The sequence below is a fragment of the Panthera uncia genome (assembly GCF_023721935.1).
Source record: "Panthera uncia isolate 11264 chromosome C1 unlocalized genomic scaffold, Puncia_PCG_1.0 HiC_scaffold_3, whole genome shotgun sequence".
Classification (NCBI taxonomy): Eukaryota; Metazoa; Chordata; class Mammalia; order Carnivora; family Felidae; genus Panthera; species Panthera uncia.
Genome location: NW_026057584.1, coordinates 53,536,225 through 53,551,203, shown reverse-complemented (window position 1 = coordinate 53,551,203; position 14,979 = coordinate 53,536,225). Strand labels below are relative to the sequence as shown.

The 14,979-nt window shown below is 37.9% G+C and overlaps 1 protein-coding gene across 6 annotated transcripts in view; it reads right to left on the bottom strand.

Annotated features, from left to right (window-relative positions):
- The window catches only part of ZNF385B (zinc finger protein 385B), a 317,841-nt gene that overhangs the window by 93,584 nt on the left and 209,278 nt on the right, over positions 1 to 14,979 (bottom strand). Inside the window, exon 1 of one of the 6 annotated variants that reach the window (XM_049615422.1) lies at positions 6,390 to 6,706. The exons of the other annotated variants lie outside the window; for them this stretch is intronic. The gene's annotated coding sequence lies outside the window, so the exon portion shown is untranslated. Of the gene's footprint in view, positions 1 to 6,389; positions 6,707 to 14,979 lie in introns of those variants that run through there. 6 annotated transcript variants of the gene reach the window in all.

Below are 14,979 nucleotides of genomic sequence, written 5' to 3'. Positions count from 1 at the left end.
TACAATGCTCCAAACTGGAAATTAGCTAATTAACCCATCAAGAGTAGAAATAAGTAATTTTGGTTCTTCATGCAATAAAACATTCACATAATGGAATATAGCAATGAAGACAAATGACTTATAATTACACGCAACAACAAACAGACCTTGCAAACATAATGTTAAAAAAAAAACCCTAAAATCAGGAAGCATATCAATATGCTGTATAATACCAATTTACACAAAGTACAAAATCAGACAAAACTGATCTATACTGTATGGATAGGGCTATCCTTGCAGGAAGGGTGGGTGGAGCATGAGACGGGCTTCTAAGGTGCTGGAAATGTCTTCTACCTGGTCTTGGTGCCAGTTACACAGGTATGTTGTGGTTTATGTACATTCATTCAACCGTACACTTATGTGCACATTTCTGTATGTTATACTTCACCAGAAACTTTTTAGAAGTAATGTGTCCAATGATAATAATTTTAGTAAACTATTTTGGCAAATACAGGCAAAATTCTCCAATAAGAAGAACATCTTCAAACGCTGTCAGGTTTGTATACTTTTAGGATGAATATGATGTTTTTTTCCCCCTGCCAGCTTGATTTTGCTCAAAATGATTTGTGAGAAAATAAAATTTCCCTTTAATGCTGATGCTTCCTTGCTGAATTTCTTAAGTGGATGGAAGAGACTGACACAGAATCTACCGATGCCAAAGAGAAAAATGTGTATCTAGAACTCTGAGTCCATAAAATCTTAACAGTTGGCAGTTCTGCTCCTGGATCTCCCTTGGGGCACCTCAGGGTTCCCTCCAGAGAGTCCAACAGCGGCATCCTGGCAGAATGTTGCATTTAAAAATAAATCCTTCTGAGTATCACACTGAAGTTTATGGGCAATAATGAAGTGCTGCCTCAAAAAACAGCAGTGAAGCCACATCATGATGGATTTTAAGCCACAATGTCCTTTGGGTTTAGTAGTAATATGCCAGCTTTTACACAAAACGATGAATCTTTTACTAAGATGCAATGGATGGCCTTTTGAATGTGTGGCGATAGAATACTTACAGCCACGTCGGGATTCATTTATATCTGAATATTTTGCCCATGCACTGACTTTCTTATATTTAAATGTTGAAAGAAAGGGTCAGATTTTTTTACTCTGTAGTACCAATATATCATTTGATTACACATGTGGATACCTCAATAGCTGTCATCCGTTTTTGAGGTAGAATTGAAAAATCTGAGAATTTCAGAATTTAAGTAAAGAAGATAATTGGTTTTCAGAAAAAGTCTTGAGGATCAATTGTCTTCTTTGAAGCTGAATGGACAATATTTTTGCTTTGTTATAGTTTTTCCACCTGTAACCTGACATTATTAAGCATGACCATGCAAGAAAGGAAACTCAAAGAAAGGAAAACAGGGCTCTGACAAGTGCTTTATCATTTTTTTGAAATAGTTTTTAATATACCTGACTTATCAAAAGGGAATGTCATGAGCTTAGTTCCTAAATTACCAAGTCTTTAGAGAAGCCAAAATTATCTCCAGACAGGGCTTTACTAAAATTGTCTGAGGTCGAGCATGGATTGGGAGGTCACTGTAGCCTGACGAAACTTTCTGGCAAAAAGAGACAGGGAGATGGTCCTGTGCTACATTTGCCCAATGATTCCTGTCTATGGCATCAAGATGCTTTCGTGAAGTCTGAAGCCTTTTTCTGTTACAGAGGAAATTTTTGCTCTCTTTACAGCATGTGAAGGACCTAATGGCCTCATGGAACTAAGACTTTTATTTTATTTTATTTTTATTTTTTTAAACTATGACTTATTTTAGAAACCTTCAAAAAATACAGACTCTCTTATTCCCAATAACCATTTTTCTCAAACCGTTGAATACTTCTAGAGGAATTATATCTCATAACATTTTAGAGCTAAACATAATATAAGAATCTACCTTTGGGGTACCTGAGTGGTTCAGTTGGTTAAGTGTCCGACTCTTGATTTTGGCTCAGGCCATGATCTCATGGTTTGTGGGCTTGAGCCCCATGTCGGGCTCTACACTGGCAGCGCAGGGCCTGCTTGGGATTCTCTCTCTCTCTATCTCTCTCCCTGCCCTTACCCACTTACGCTCTCACAAAATAAATAAACATTAAAAAAAAAAAGAATCTACCCTTAATTTTACATGAGATAAATGATTAAGAGAATTTAATCCAGCATGATACCTGACTGACGGTAGACTCACATTTAGAGTTCCCATTGCCCAGAGACATTGTTTCGAATATTTAAGTCAATACAATCAAAGACGTACAAGAATCATATGTTGAAGTCTTTATCTTCTTTAAAAATTTAAATAGATGGTCTGTTTTCTTTTTATATTTTGACTAAAATTTAGGAGTATTCATTTTTCAATGAGATTTTAATTTTAATGTTTTATTAATATGAATAATGAAAGAAACTAAATCAAAGAAAAAAGTCAGTGCAGCCATGAGGCAACATTTAAGAACAGCAGAAGACTGATTGCAACACCTCATTTTAAACAATTTTTTTAATATTCCCAATGATATAAAAAAGAGAACAACAAACCCCATCAAAACTATGCTTTCAGCTGTACTGTTTGGATCAATATAACTAATTCAAATAGCTTCATACCAGGAGGCACACATGCATTTTTTGGTGATTTTTATACTGAAGGACTATCAGTACTGCAACAAAAATGCTATCTGAAAAGACACATTTTTCCAAGCAATGGCAACTGACCTTCCATCGGAGCAGATCAAAACAGCAGGGTCATTGAGGCCTCTCTGGGTCTGTCTTTATGCCTCTCCTCTGCAGCTCACTAAAGGGCCAGGCTGAAGGCACTGCATACAGCAACTCAGGAGGTCAACCCATCCAGCTGCTGCTATACATTCTAGCTCCAGGATACAAAATGTTTTGCCTCCTAGTTTCAGCAAATTTCAGTTCTTGCATTCAGTGACTTGGCTATTTGCATTTAAGAACCAAACAGGGTGAAAAGGAATAGTGATTTACTTAATGGTCCTTTAAAAAGACACTTTTTCTCCAGAAGCTTGCTCAATTTAAAGAAACAGAGTTAGTATTTGCTCTGCCAGTGCTCTCTACTCCCACTTTGGTAGAGAAAAGAGGTTTCCTTAGCTTAAATATTAACTAAACATTTCAAAGCTATTCAAAAGCTGTTGCCTATGTTAAAAAAAAAAAAGAAAAAAGAAAAAAGTAATAGGCTCCTAGGAAGCACAGTTTGGGAATAAACAGGATAGTAACAACTGTGCTATAACCCTTTTTCCTTTCTGCATACATATTCTATGGCCACCATAATTATAATGCACTGTAGAGAATTCAGGACAAATTCTAGCGGATTATGATCATGGTGACCATCATAGATGAGGCCATTCTTGGTCCCCCATCAGCCAAGAAGCCATTTTCATCCAGGAACCATAGACATGGCTCCCATGTGGCTGCCAGGACTCGTGAAAGCTGCCATTTCATCCCTGTGGAAACCTGGTATGGGGTGACTAATCTGGCCACGCCAGGAATAGAGCAAGCAGAGACTGTAAGCAATAGGGAGATAGTGAGGTTCACTTAGGGAAAAACATGAGGGGGACTTGAGGAGGGAGGGAAGAGTGGTTAAGTTTGGCTTAATGTTACAGAGACTAGAATTAGCACCAATTCCTTATTTGGAATTTCCTAACATCTCACTCCTAAAATGATTTTCCTCCCTTTTATCTTTGACTGTATTGTAGAAATCTGTAGAGAATGAAGTAGAACAGAGCAAAAACTATATAAGGAGGTACAACTTAGTTAAGCAGGCCATCCAATCCCTTCCAAGAAAGGAGCTGGGCAGCTGGGAGGCAATGTGGTATCACCCTTATCCTGAGAAACATGGAGTCCTGTGACCTAAGGGGAGGCTTGCACTCCAAAGGGTCTTTAGTGGATATTGAACGGAATGGCCAACCCCTGATATGGCTTCTTGGAACTCTGCCATTGTCCTGACACCCTAGAAATTGATGCTACATGCTTCAGTCATTCAGGCAGCTTCTGGGGCAGTAGTGATATGCAAAACAGCATCAGATAAGGCCCTCTAATGAATGCCAAGGATTTTCTGCATTGGAAGTGATTCATCATAAATGATTGCCCCCTGTCCCTGTGTATCATGTTTATTCTTGTGCCATTATAGTGACTTTGTGCCAGTTTTTCTTCTATGGAATTTCTATTTGGCTTCTCAAATGATTCTCACTTCCCCAAAGAACACCAAAAGTCAAAGACATAATGATTTTTTAATAAAGTGCCACATGGAAAGTAGAGAATTTAATCATAGCACTCATCATTTTCCTTGTCAGTGATTTGCTCTATAAAGCAAGAAAGGAATGGAAATGTTTTTTTTTTTTAGACGAACATTTGTTTTGACTCTTGGTCTCTTCTGAACTTCAAACAGCCTTTTAAGCTCCCTTTGCTTTAAAGGACGCAAATGGAAAAGTAATAGACCTAGGGCTCAATGTATTTAATTTGACAAAGCATGTTTCCAGTTAAAGAAAATGTAGAAAAGAACCCAAAGTTCCGAAATTGCACAATTTCTATTTCCAAACTTTGATCGACTTGTGTCTGTCTTTTTTTTTTCTCTAACACCCTCTTTCTCTCTCCTTCTTATCCTTCCCTGTCTCTCTAGTCTCCCTCCCTCTCACCTGTTTGTCTTGTCTGCCTCTCTCGTCTCTCATCCCTCTCATGTCTCTGTTTCTATGTCTTTCTATCTCTGCATGCGTATGTACCTGTCTGTCTCTTGTCTCTGTCTCTCTCTCTTTCACCATAATACTGCCTGGGAACCAGAAAGCACTCAAACTTTGTCATTTGCCTTCTTTTGCAGCATTCATTTTGTTTTCAATATTTGCTTCTACAAATCAAAAGACAAATAGCAAGATTTTACTGGTATCAGGACAAGTTTGTCCCTGTGACAAGATAAACCAATTAGATGAAGGTCATATCTCTGGTTATGTCTCAAATAGTCATGTCAGTTCCAACAACTGAGGATTGTTTTCATATATACTCACATAATATCTGCCATACCCATGATAAAGTAGAGAAAGTTAAGAAGTTAGATTTTAGTGGTATATTTGTATAGAAATTTGTCATCAGTGTCCTGGGTTATACAAATACTATAACTTTTCATTACAGAGCACAAGGTGCTTTAAAATATACTAAGTAGATATCTAATCTGTTACATGGCTTATGATCATCCCACATTTTTCTGATGAAGAAAATGGTGCTAAAGATAAATGACTCCATGACAAAGCAAATATACAGATTGAAGCCAATCATGGACCCAGGGCGAGAAAAACAATTTTCTTCCAAAATCAGATACTAGCCTAATTGTGATAACTCCACTGAGCAAGTGTCTGCTAAGAAGTCTAACATCACGGAGTCTCTAGGACCTTGGAAAAATGAAGGCTCATAGGCTTCAATCTACTCATTTTTTCAAGAGTCTACTGAACCGTCAGTGTTTACACCTCTAATTCACCAATGAGACAGAATGAAAGAAGTTGATGCTCTTTCAATATTTTCCAACCACCTGAAATCCTACGGGGGCTACGAGATAAAACATCTATCTACCTGCTGCCAAGACTTCATAAGCTCTTTACTAACAGTAATATTTATTCATATTCAAAAAAATGGCAAAATTGAAAAAAAAGGATTTCTGGGGGGGGGACTAAAGCAATAACATTAAAACAGAAATGAGAATTTTGCAAGCATCTACTATGGACATACAAACCACATCCATCCTCATAACAGACAATACTCCCTCTTGAGGAGCTAAACTTACCTAGTTTCCAGAGAGATTTCTATGCCCAAGGGTCTAAGTAAACATTGAAGTCACTGAATTTTGATTTGAACTAGATGAAACATTCAAAGCTTGAAACACGCTTATCATAAAGATGGGGATAAGAGTGCAAATCACCCACGTCACCTAATTTAGTGACAGGCTACTAGCCACTGTTCTGTCAGTTTGAATGTGCATTCTTGAATCGGGACAATCATCAGCTTAAACAGATTTCCTGAAGGAAAAAGTGAGAGAGGGCTCTAAATACTTGGATTAAACATGAATTTCATTTTTACCTACCAGCTATTCTGAGACAAACTTCAAAAGAAAAGGATAGAGGAGATGTGGGAAATCAGTCACATCTTTATTATATATAGCAAAGTGAACCAATATTACAATTTAAATAAAAACAAACCAGGAAAACCAAGATGATCTTGAGCAGGGGAGTTGTAAAATTAGCAAATTCTATTTGCTCTAATTCTGATCCTTTTCTCTTTTTCTGAAATTGATTTTAGCTGTTTTACATTTTTGTCACATACTTCATGAAAAAGTTCCCTGAGGTGTAAATGCTGATCAGCCAGCAATGCTTACCTTCGTTTTTAAGATTACAGTCCACGTTCACTTCTGCATTCAAGCACTGTACGAAGTATTACATTGAGAGATAAATAATTCCATCATTTCAACCTGGTGCTTCTGTGAAATGTGGTGCTAGGAAACAGCCGACAGGCAGTGCGTCTGAACAAATCATACGTCCTGTAATTGCCGCTTAGCTCTAATTACTATTGAGGATAGTGTTTGCAACTTGATTCCAGGGAGAGGGCAGACTACCTTCTGACGACACTGAACCAAATATATCCTAAAAGACTGACAATTACTTTCTTTCATGTAATTTTTCTGAGTAGCTCCCAGGTACTCGGCTACTCAGAAACTACCACTCAGCCATAGTAAAAATGAAATCAGATCATCTGACACTCACTTCTCCTTCCCAACAAAGCGCTGCAACTCTCTCAAAATATTTATTTATTATACCAATTTGGAATTTATGGTGTCACTTAGACTTAAAAGGATTGTTGTTGTTGTTTTTTCTTTTCTGGGTGGGCAACTAAATCTTTCTTTTAAAATTGCTTTTTATTTGAAAAAGGAGTATGTTCTCAAAATATGAACTTCATTTTTATTCTGTTAGTCCAGAATAATTTATCTGCATACCATTAGGCCTCAATAATTTCTTTCCTTGCCTTTACATTTTTAGGTTTTAAATAAAGATTCACAGCATATAATTAAAAAAGACTAAAGCAGGTAACAATTTGGTGTTGATAACATTAATAGGGATATTTATGCTTTTCAATGTCAAAAACCTAATTTCAATCATGTGGGAGAATTTTCATGGTGAAATTAGCAGTTGTATAGGCTTGGAACTAAAAGGATACATTATGTACTCATATGTCTAATTTCACTCTTCATCTAGTGGCATCTGATCATGTGATCATAATAAGCTTCTGTTACGTCCGTGTTATGCAGTATGGCTATGACTTACTGGTTATTTTGCTTATGCTAGGCTGATTGTCATTGATATTGATGAGTTCGCTTAGTGGGCATTTGACTGAATGAAAGAAACTTGAAATGATTGATCTTTTAAATGTCAGGAAGGATTTTGCACCTTTGGTTGTGCAACTTAGCACATTTGCCAACCACAGCCAACACTTTAGTGACGTACAAAGCAAACTGCACCCATTCAAATCCAGAGATCTGATATATCTGCTTATGTCAGATTTGCATGGTAGCCATCAGGGACAGGTAAACCTAAGGAAATAATTAGATGCAGCAATCAAAATGATAGTTATAAAACCAGCTCTTAGAATTAGTGCATATCTCCAAGCCCCATGATCTCAGTTGTTATGAATAAAACAAAATAGCATTCTAAATGGAACATAGTATGCCAGCTCTATACTTATTTCTCCCCAAACAGCAATTGTGCACTTCTTGCTCACATAATATTTAGTTGTTCATGATTAAAATAAACTTATAGTCACTGCTGTGGTTTTCACTTTAATTTTTAATTTTAATTTTTATTTATTTAAAAAAATTTTTTTTAATGTTTATTTATTTTTGAAAGAGAGTGAGAGAGTGGGGCAGGGGTAGTGAGAGAGGGAGACACAGAATCGGAAGCAGGCTCCAGGCTCTGAGCTGTCAGTACAGAGGCGATGCGTGGCTCGAACTCATGAACTGCGAGGTCATGACCTGAGCCCAAGTTGGACGCTCAACCGACTGAGCCACCCAGGCACCCCTAATTTTTTATTTTTAAAAATCTACACCTAAATTAAAAAATCTAGACCCCTCCTAAGAAAACTCTGTGTTCAGTAGGTATTATGTCGTTACCTCCTTAGAAGTATTTTTCTTTCATGGAGCCAGGCAAATAATTCCATTCTTTTTTGCCTGCCCTTAAATCATGCCTGATTCCTGGAGTATTTTCCAGAACATTTCTAGGTCTGACATACTAGTCCATACTCAAACTCCCAAACCTTTATGTGTACCTCCCATAGGTCCTTCGTTTTCTTTAGTAGTATAACAAGTGCGGTCCCCAAACCAGAAGCGTCAGCATCACCTGAGAAGCAAAGCAAAGCAAATTTCCAGGCTCCATCCCAGAATTATAAATGCTGAGAGTGGCACTCAGAAATCTGTGTTGTTGTTGTTGTTGTTTTTTAAGCTTATTTATTTATTTTGAGAGAAGGGGAAAAGGTGGGGGCAGAGAAAGAAGGAGAGAAAGAATCCCAAGCAGTCTCCTCGCTCACAGCATGGAGTCTAATGCAGGACTTGATCTCACGAACCGCAAGATTATGACCTGAGCCAAAATCAAGAGTAGGATGCTTCACTGACTGAGCCACCCAGATGCCCCTCAGAAATCTGTGTTTTAACCAGCCCTCCAGGTGATGTGAAACACACTGATCATTGTGAGCCACTGGTCCATGGTGCATGCATATATGTACTAAAAGTGGTAGGAGAACGTGATAGAGAACTTAAGCTTCTATGGGAAAGCTAAAGGCCTTAGCAGAGAGGTGGCATTTAAGTGGTGATCTAAAGGGGGTGACAAGAGTCTGAATGACTCTCAAGGAGTCACCAGGCATCTCTTACTTGGCTAACCCATCACGTATGCCCTTGAGTTAGTGCAGCCTCACAGATTACAAAATTTAACTCCATAAGTTACCATCGTTCTTCAGTCAAGTCATTTCATTCTTAAAGAAAACAAAGAAAACTTCCCTTATTTCTGTTAGCCTTTTAGTCTACCAGCCATTCTCTCATTTCCCTTAACTTCAGTTCCTTTTAGCATAGCCTACTTCCTTCTTCACTTTTTTTTTTACTATCCTTTTCACTTCATAAATCTGGCTTCTGATTTCCCCATCTTAATAAAACTATGGTTTTGAAGTCCTTTATCAGTCCTCCTTGACCTCTGTGTACCATTGGTAGAATACGCTCCTATATCTAAACACCTCTTTTCCAAGATCAACTTTTGTATTTCTGAACACCTGCTGGACTCCTCGCACCTGTATTATCCCCTTGGCATCTCAAGTTCAACTTGTACAAAATTAAACTAGTCACACCAGCTCCCCTCCATCACCAGAAGGGACATTCTTCCTCTGGTGGTCTTTATTTCACTGCCCTGGACCATGAGTTTTCTGGTTATATAGACTCTAAAACTTAAAGAATGGTATTTAACTTTACCCTCTTCCTTGCCCCTAAATCAAGTTAGTTATCTTTAGGACATCTTTCACCTCCTTCCCCTTTTCATACCTATTACCATTACCGTCATTTAGATCCTCATTGGCTGCTTACTACTAGAATTCTTTAATCACGGTATTCCCCCCGTGGTTAAGTGAATTCTTGGGAAGGACAGCTCAAATCAATCATTTGCCTATTCAAATGTCTTCCATTGTTCCCCTTAGTGAGTTACAGGCTCTGAAATCCAATACTGTACACCTGTTCAAATCTCTACTCTGCTACTTACCAGCTGGGCAACATTAAATGAATTAATTGACTTGTTAAGCCTGTTTTCTCAGCTGACAAGTAGGAATAAAAACACCAATCATATCTCATGAGGAGACCTGAAGGAACTAGTGCATGTAAATTCTTAGTAGCGCATACAGCACATTGAAGGATTTAGCAAATGATAGGCATTACCATCACCATCACCAAAACCATCACCAGAGTATACAATTACAACATCTCAGTTCAGCATCCCTCATTGTTCTTAACTGAAAACTTTCTAAGATATGCTAAACTGAACTATTTCTCAAGGGCAAGGACAAAATGTTTTTCTTTCTGTCTCTGGCTTCTTGGTGCCCTACACCTAGTAAGTAGTTGCTCTAGAAATGTCTACTGCATGAAGCACTGGTTGGCTCTTATATATACATACTTTCTTAGTTCTATCACTTTGCTTAGGCTTCCCAGGATGCCCTTGCCTTTCTGTCCCTTCTCATTCTACCCTCAAGTAGCATTTTATTTTATTTTATTTTATTTTATTTTATTTTATTTTATTTTATTTTATTTTATTTTATTTTTTATTAAAAAAATTTTAACGTTTATTCATTTTGAGAGACAGAGAGAACAGAGTGCAAGTGGGGATGGGGCAGAGAGAGAGGGAGACACAGAATCTGAAGCAGGCTCCAGGCTCTGATCTGTCAGCACACAGCCTGATCCGGGGCTCAAACTCAGGAGCCGTGAGATCATGACCTAAGCCTAAGTCACAGGCTTAATCAACTGAGCAACCCAGGCACCCCTCAAGTGGCATTTAAAATGCCACCTCTTCTAGGAAGTCTTTCTACTTCCATCAGAATAAAGTATCTCGTTCTCCTTTGAACCTGTGATACATTTCACTAATATGTCCTTTACAGTATTTAAGTCATTCTATTGTGTATCCTTTCCCCCAAGAAGCTATAAGGACTTCCGGGTTAGGGACAAACGTGATGTGCTGCTTTTGCCTAGGGACTTGCCAAGAGAAAGCACTCAACAAATGTACCGAATGAATGAATGAGGTAAGAGGAATGACATGTACACTCTTACATGAACTGTGCTGCTGTATACTACCTGATTAAAGGTTTTCTTTCCCCTTGGTAATTATGATGGTCTTCAAAGAGGAAACATGGTGAAATATACAGAAACAAGTTTTAGAGGGCCCCTTATAAATGGGGTGTTTTCTTAACCTTGGGTTTAAAGTTATTCTAGAACCTAGAAGCATTTTTCACATAAATAAAGCCCTAAACGTTCACTGGATTCCTGGAATAGTGCTCCAAAGCTAATTAACCCACCAGACAGGTGTAGTAGCTAGAACATTACATTAGCAAGAGCACCTCAATGCCAACATTACTACAAGGGGTCAGGAAAAGGAGTCAATATTCTATGAGTGCTTATGAAGTGCTCAAACTCCTTTATAAAACATAACACCATGAATTTTGTTTTCTTCTTCATATTTTAAGGCATACTCCAAAAGTTATAACCAGAAGCCAATTTTTTTGTGTGTATTCAGATGATTACTTTTCATTGCCAGGATGAATGTGCTCTGGTTAAAGAATCAATTTGTAACTGTCGATTATAAATGGTAAATTTAGAAAATGAAAGTCTTCTATAAAGTCAATATGTTTAAATTTTCAGAAATCAGAAATTATTTTCTTCTTTAATTACAATTCTAAATTTCAGCTTCTTTGTCTTCATTTTGGATTAATTTTAAATTGATTGTGGCCCCCGATACTCTAGCTTCAGTTCCTTTGCCCACATCCCCTGACAAATACATGATGGCCTGTTAACAAACTTTTAATTACATTCATTAGGGGAGTCTGTTATTTTAAAGTAACTCTTCAGTGAGTAAATAATCCCTTTTTAATGGAAAAATGATTGCCTTTCCAATTATCTGAATTGCAATTTTGGATTTTCACAAATTTATTTAAAGTAGGCAAGGCTATAAACAAGACATTATTATCAACAAAGAAGACATATTTTCACTGTTACTTTTGCTCCCTTCCCCCCCACCCAGTAGTGAGCTAGACATCATGATAAACTGAGAACTGGGGTCCTTGGTCCTTGAGAAGGTGACTAATTGCAGAACAAAAATAATATATCTGAAACACTTAGAGAATAATACAAAGACACATACAATTTAGTGTGAATCATAGGCCCAGGGAAAGAAGTAGTACAGGAGAGAATACAACCTCACAAGGGCAGGGATATGTCTTTTGTTCACTAATGTATCCTAAACACTAGGAACTGTGCCTTATACATATTGTGAGCTCAAAAAACAACTGCTCCACCAAAAGGAGAGAGAAGTGAGTTAGAATGGCTGGAGAAGTTTCACTGTGAGGGCAGGACTTAAGTAAGACCTTAAAATACATGATTCCTTGGTTTCTCCTTTGGCTCACCACCTATTTCCGGACTATTACCAAGTCCTGGTTGTACTCCCAGCACATATTACAAATCTTTCTGGTTCTCTCCATGTCACTGCCACCTCCTAGTCCAAGCCATCAGCATCTATCTGGACCACAGCTAATGGCTCTGAATGGATCTTTCTGGGAACATTTATGTTCCCTTATACTTGGTCTCCTCACAGCAGATAAACAAACTTTAAAAATACAAATCTTATCGTGTTATTCCAGTGCATAATGGCTTCCCACCACACTTTGCATAAAATCTTTCCTTACCATGGCCTACATTTGCCACATGATTAAGCCTCTGCTTACTTACATAACCCCACCTTGTATCACCTCCACTTGCCCACCCTTCCTCCTTCCAAGACCCAAGCTTCTTTTCTCTTTCTTGAACATGTCAAATTCACTCTTATCTCAAGGCTTTTGCCTTTCTTGTTCCCTTTCTTGTTTTGGGAATTCTCATCCCCAAATTCAGTTGTGTTTCAGCTGAGGTCTTCAGGAAGGTGTTTCCTCTATTACATGGTTCTGTTTTATTTACGCCATCCACTTATTTGTTTCTAAAATTATTTTGTTTTACTCGTTTACTTGTTCATTGTCTCCTCTTACTAGAGTATAATCTCCATGACAGAAGCAGCTATATTCTAGGTGTTTTATTCCCGGCTTCTGGAACAGATTTTGAATGAATGAATGACTATAATTCCCCAGCCTTTACAAGTATGAAGATACTTTTTATGCATCAAATGATTTGAAGGACTCCCCAGATATTGTTATTCTTTTCTTTCCCCTGAGTATTCACTGATTATATACAGTGCTGATATGAAGTCAGGAACATTTAAAACAAAGGTATATCATTATCACAGGGCTGACATATATTTGGCAAGAGTATGATATATGAGACATGGTATTTATTCAATCTACCAAGTATTTGGTGCACATTTCCATTTATAGGTACATGAGGATCCTTTGCCTACAGATGTTATGGGATCACTGACTGATACGCAGACAAAACAAGAGAACAGAAGCCATTCTAGTTAGCGCTTTCTGAATACAGAGATACAAAGAAACTCAGGTAAAGCCTTATTCTGAACGAAGGACAAACCAACTTCTTTTTTGAACCCTCTAACACCCACTGTAGGGTTTATTAGTCATCTTCACACATTTGTGTAACAGTGGCTAAAACATAATGTTTATTATATGCCAACACTTTTCTAAGCACATTATGCACGTATTAATTCACCCGATCTTCACATTAACACAGCAAGGGAGGAACTTACTATTACTGACATTTTGTAGATGAGAAAACAGGGCACACAAAGACTAAGTACCTTGCTCAAGACCACAAAGCAGGTAAGGGGCAGAGTTGGCGTTCAAACCCGTATTGTCTGGTCCGAGAGTCCCTACTTTGACCACTATGCTATGCTGCCTTGCTGATATAAAAAGAAGGCACTGTCTTCACGCTAGGCAGAGAATGCCTTGCATCATACATAGCATATAAGAAAAATTACATATCAAATGTCAGCTACTTCTAAATATGCATGTTTTACTCCTAAACATTTCCAAGCAGTTGTTTTTCTCATTACTGCCACATAAAGGTCTGAAATGCTTAGCAGCAAGTGACTTCATGAAGCAGTTCTATATCATGTGGGAAATCATGAGGATAATCTAAATCAAATACCCAAATCTCACTGTGCCTTTAATATCACTGTGAAAACAGCATGCTTTTCTAGGACACACTGTGAAGTCTGAGGTGATAAGATAGCATATCCTAAAATTACTTGAAACCAAAAATGGATTTGTGATTGTTATTTCCAACTCACCAAGAATGTTCTTGTTTTGACAGGTTAGAACATGGGGATACAGACCTCACCTTGATATATAAGGTCTTAAAGTGTACAAACCTCAGTGATTTCTGCACAGTATTTGGTCAGGCTGTTTACAAAGAAAGTTCAATATTAGCTTATAGAACCAAGACAGAATTCCAAGAAGACTCAGCTTGTTTTGTCATTCACATAAGGCCCTTTGTTTGTTCTCCTCCATCTATTCTCTCCTTTTTAAAGAGATTAATTAGTTACCTTGCAAAATATGAATGAATCAAGGAGGAGTGGTGTCTACTGGGCATAGCACATGTTATGCAACATGACCCTTATGTAATAAATCTTTTGGAAAGCAGGTCTTCTTTTCCCCGTGAGACCTGTCTTCACTTTTCTCATGTGAGACTTGGCAAATGGGACATTCTGAGTCTGACAGGCCACTTCTGTGCTCCTCAGCTGACAACTATTTTACACAGATGTCAGCTGAAACCCTTACTGGGGCACGTAGAGGATCAGAACTTTTGAATCACATCCAGCAAACAGAATCCATCATCCCTCAGCTCTCTGCCTGCCGCATCCCATCCCAACAGCAGCTTAGCACCCCTACAAGTAAGTCAGCCCAGCTCCAGTGAAACAGCACACACCATGGGCAAGGGATCATGTGATGGTCAACATGAAGTTGGCTTAGGGCGTTCCTCTGTGAGAAGTTCTCTAAGGAAGAGAAATCTCTGAAGTTCTGTGATTATCTTTTATAAAGATTTAGGAGCTTGAGAAGAGATGTGAAGGAATTTAGGGCTTTTTCTTGTGTCGTAGTCGCTTTAGAGTCAGAGTCCAATTCAAATTTTGCTTCTACTATTTATTAACTAAAGATGTCACTTTGGCGAGTTACTATCTGAACCTCATTTTTCTCAACAGAAATACCTACCTTTTTTAGGTTTGCAAGTAGAAGAACATCATAAC